This window comes from Vollenhovia emeryi, unplaced genomic scaffold (assembly GCF_000949405.1).
Source record: "Vollenhovia emeryi isolate VEMERY1.0 unplaced genomic scaffold, V.emery_V1.0 DF939278.1, whole genome shotgun sequence".
NCBI lineage: Eukaryota > Metazoa > Arthropoda > Insecta > Hymenoptera > Formicidae > Vollenhovia > Vollenhovia emeryi.
This window is the reverse complement of record NW_011967088.1, coordinates 87,293-91,991: the sequence shown is the minus strand read 5'-3', so window position 1 is coordinate 91,991 and position 4,699 is coordinate 87,293. Positions and strand designations below refer to the sequence as shown.

Genomic DNA, 4,699 nt, shown 5'->3' with positions numbered 1-4,699 from the left:
CCGTGATTGTACAATTTATGCGCACTGGTAGTCTTCCGTTGCGATACATACAAAAACAAAGGGAGACGCCAAGTTTGTCCCGATGTCTGCTCGTTTGCGGTTCAATTAATTCCGAGAAAGTGCGGGAAACAGCGTGGGAAATGTAGCAAAAGTCTGCTAGAAAAGTTCGGCCCGATATCTCAAAACGCGTGCCCGTGGTTCTCGAATTACGTTTTACGGCGCACATTGATTATATCAATCAACATGCTGGCAGAGATGTAACGTGTAGGTATTTCCAAAAACAAAGAAAAGTGTTTGATTATACATATCTCCGTGGTTAACGCTACAATATATATATAAATATACATCGACGAGAGACCATAGGAAGATATATATAATAAATATGTGTCGCTGTCTTCAAGTCGAAGTAATCAACGCGATCCCGCTCGGTCAAATCTGCGTCTACAATTCGTAGCCGCGGGACGGCACTGATCACTCTAAGAAGACACGACGCGTTCGTATATCCTAAGGAATAGAAATCTCCATCGACAGTGATCCTGGCGAGATAATCGCAGCGGTTTTGATCGCGCGCATCAATGGCCGTTGGCTAGATCCCTTCTTTTATTCTTAAAGACACCGATTTCGTGACGGAGTCATTAACGTGATAACGCTTACAGCAGATCGAGTGTCGGGCATAAAAGCAATTTATTTCCCATACAGCACAGATGGTTGCAGTTACATTGCAGAAACGTTGCAATCTTGCAGGGACATTGCAGAGATATAAAATTGCAAACTTTCGATAGCAATATCGCAGCAATGTTTCAAAAATAATAAACATACTATATTTTCTATTTAAAAAATTTTTCTAATTACGAGAATTTTATAATATTTTCGTTGATACCAATAATGCGCGAATTATTATCAGTGCGGTGTTGCTCGCAATCTCCATCTCTTGCGAAGCGACATAACTTCCTTAGATTGCTTCGCAATAGCTTGCTATGTATTGAAAAAGGCCCGGATGTAATTAGTAAATTCTCTGCAGCTTATGTACAACAACAAATTATTCCAAAAATATTGCACTGCAACATTGCTATAATGTTGCACTGCAATCTTTCTGAGGGCGGACATTTCAACGTTACTGCAATCCTCCAGAAACGTTGCAGCAATGTTCCGCAACGTTGCTGCAATATTGCAATCTTGCAATGTAACATTTCTGCAATCTTCCTGCAATCTTTCTGTGCTGTGTGGGTTTAATTTATTTTACATTAAATAATTTCTCCTTCGGATAAGGAGAATTACCCGCTTCTCCGATTAAAAAGACTGACGTTGAAACAAACTTCCATAGAGATTGGCCACTCCACATCATTTTTTTTTACAACTTCCTGTAAGCGTTGGCAAATTAATGATCGGCGTTGTACACGTTCCCTCATTCCAAGCCCGGTCCTGACATTTAATGGCGAAAGCTTCTTGCTTCTCTCAATTTTTGCTGACAGTGTGATCACAGACTCGAAGTGCAGCATCTTTATGTGAGACAATACGGGGAATACAAAAGGATCATAAAGGAGATTACGAGAGATCATCGAGGTAAAAGAAGAAGATGAAAAGGAAAGAGGAAGTATTTTATAAATTTCTTTACAGTTTCGAATCCAAGGTAAACATTTAAGGCTCCTAGTGCTTACTGCAGCCGTGTTGCATCGTAACCTCAGAAGCGAGAAATGACACACTGAAAATTCTTTCTAGATAGCACACAATAAATTCGCAAAGCGTCCTTTAAGTTTACTACCTCCTCGAATTGTTATTCTTTAGAAATTTGTTGGAATTGAAGAATACGATAATGACGATTGGGGAAGTTACACCATAATGAACTTCAAGACGAACCGATTGTGACTGCTTCTTCAAGATTTCTTCAGATATTCGGATTTGCTAACTCTGCAGGATCTTCTATTCTTTAAAATAATTTCTCTATGAACTTACGTTTACCTTTGTGCTGGGTTGTATAGCGTTTTCAAATAGAAAGATACTTGGGAGAGAAACACCTCGAGGTACCTAAAGATCTAATCACATAAGTGGAAATGTGACAATGTCGCAGATAAAACAAACTATTTCCAATGCTTATTAAGTAAAATTGTAATTAGTTAAATACTAAAGTATTAATTTATATACTTAGAACTCAAATAAATTTAAATTGATTATTTATCAAATAAAATAACTTACATCTTACGTTCACATTTGATTTCTACCGTTGGCATTTGCATCAAGTGAGAGTCTTAAACTCTTATTTTGATATTTTTAAAATAATAAATAATTATGACATTTACAAATACGAATAATCTTACTATTATTACGAAATTATTTTTTTAGTCATTGAATAAGATTTTATTAATAACATATTTATTGATTAGAAAGAAGCGTTCGAACCTTCTTAAAACTGCGATGCAAGAATTTTCAGCGTTTTATTTCTCGCTTTTAATATCACAATCCAACACTGGCCGAGCACCTGGGAGCCTTAATAGTGCTTGGAATTTTCGTGCGAGTGAACAATTCGAATGGCACGAATTTCAAGATCGATGCTTCAATAGTGTATATCGTCCCATATCGAACATTTCGAACTGCTCGATATAGTTAGACCTAAATCTCATGAGTTGGAACAAATGAGGGTTTATCTTTTTGTTTGCAACGACTATTACTTTCGGTTGGACTATCAGCGATGTCCAACCGATCGACCATTAATTTCGAACTCAATCATCAACTTCGAAGTCGGACTTAAAGCTCGGGCATTTCTGTCTGTTCATCTAGATTTGTTTGAGCGTAATTTGTTCCAATCTCTTGCCTGAGTTTTGATAAAATTCAATACTTAAGTGTTCTTCCCGATTACTTATGCCCTATGCACGTACGAGATCCTGTGACTTATACAGATCCGGCTTAGCTCAACTTAGTTGTCCCGCGCTCGACCGCGACAGAAAATTGGAAACTACGATGTCTGCAATCTCGCCGTTATCAAGTCGTTGATTAGTCGTTATAGAAACGCACGCGCGTAGCCTAGCAACACGCCATTCAATGTTCCATTCCCGATTCCCGTGAAAGCCACTGCGGCGAGGGCGATATCGGCCCGGCAACGACAGTGAGGGAAGCCGCGCGAGCGATAGTTGCGTCGCGTGCAACCCCGCGACGAGTCTCGCAATCACGACGACCGATCAACGACGATCCCGGAGATCTTGGCTTCGCGCGGACCGCCAACGGTGACGGACGATACTTCAAAGGGGTACGTGTGGACCGCGATCGCGTTACGCGATGCGCCTCGCATAGAGCGTAAATCGACAATACGTGACGTGCAGATTTTCTGAGAGTGACAGAATTTTCCCCAAGTCTGATGACCGCGCGCTTAAATCGCAAATTTATCCTAAATGTACAGTGTACGCATATATATAAATCGTAACTATATCATTATTCTCGTTTATACTTAAGTAACAGCTAACTACGGTAGCTTTGGTGTTTCATTGTAATCGCTTTTGATAATCCATAATCGCCGCCTCAGGCTTCCGCTACTCGGCTAGTCTGACGTATGCCCGCAACGCTCGCACGCCTACGACTCGTAATAACGGATACATTAGAAAATCGATGCTTCACGCATGTACATACATCTACAACACGTTACACGCTATGAACGCTTACGAGGAGTCCGCAGGCGATCAATATCTCTTGTCAGCGCTTCAATATCGGCGATACGATTGAATGGCAGATATTGCGAAACTATCGCCGGGGGGGAAAAATGCCGGGAAAACACAGACTGATAAGACCGAAGGTACCTTTCCGATAAGCATCAGCGTGCTCGATGTACTACGACAGATCGACGCGAAGGGCAAAGTTGGCCGCGGATCGGGCGAGTTGCTAAATTTTTCTAATAAATACAAGTATCGGCCGATGCGGGTATGTGTATATTGAAAAATTGGCCATACCCTCGCCAGTAGGAATATTGAATGCCTGCGCGGCTCGTTAGAATCGATTGGGTCTAGAAAAGGTCGTACGACGAAGTTTTCAATCTACGAACCTACCAACGAAAGTACGTGTGATATCTACGATCGTCAACGATCGTGCGGTTAACAATTCAATCGAGAGAGACCGATTCGGCGCGGCTACGTGTAAATTGTCCTCAACGTTCGCGACACGCAATCGTCGCGACCGTGCGATCGCGATAAACGGTTATAACTGCGGAGAATATAAAGAGACTGACGAGTATAACAATCGCGCGGAGTTATAACTAAAATTATGGACGCTAAAAAAGTCAATTTGCATTATTTAACTTTATACAGGGTCCCCAAATTATCTGACGAGAAGCAATCGCCGTCAAGAGGCAACGCGGTAACTGCGAGACGCACTCTCTACCACACGTGATACATTTTTTTTAAATAAAATAACATCTTTCCGAACGTAGAGCGATAATTTTCAAGGGAAATTCAGGCTGAGAACCATGTTCCGATTTCGGCCATGCGGTGTCCACCTATGATATATGCACCAGTATGCAGGTCTTAATCAGCGTGTTCCTCATGAAGACTAGAGACCAGGAGGCTCCCCATACAGCACAGATGGTTGCAGTTACAGTGCAGAAACGTTGCAATCTTGCAGATTGCAGTGCAATCTTGCAGAGACATTGCAAGGATATAAAATTGCAAACTCTCGATAGTAATATTGCAGCAATGTTTCAAAAATAATGAAAATACTA

At 41.1% G+C, this 4,699-nt stretch overlaps 1 protein-coding gene across 5 annotated transcripts in view; it reads left to right on the top strand.

The window, feature by feature from the left end:
- The first annotated feature begins 1,193 nt into the window (after positions 1 to 1,193).
- The window catches only part of LOC105559361 (T-complex-associated testis-expressed protein 1-like), a 59,996-nt gene continuing 56,490 nt past the window's right edge, over positions 1,194 to 4,699 (top strand). For all 5 annotated transcript variants that reach the window (XR_001008742.1, XR_001008744.1, XR_001008743.1 and 2 more), the window contains exon 1: positions 1,194 to 3,241. The gene's annotated coding sequence lies outside the window, so the exon portion shown is untranslated. The remainder of the gene's footprint in view (positions 3,242 to 4,699) is intronic.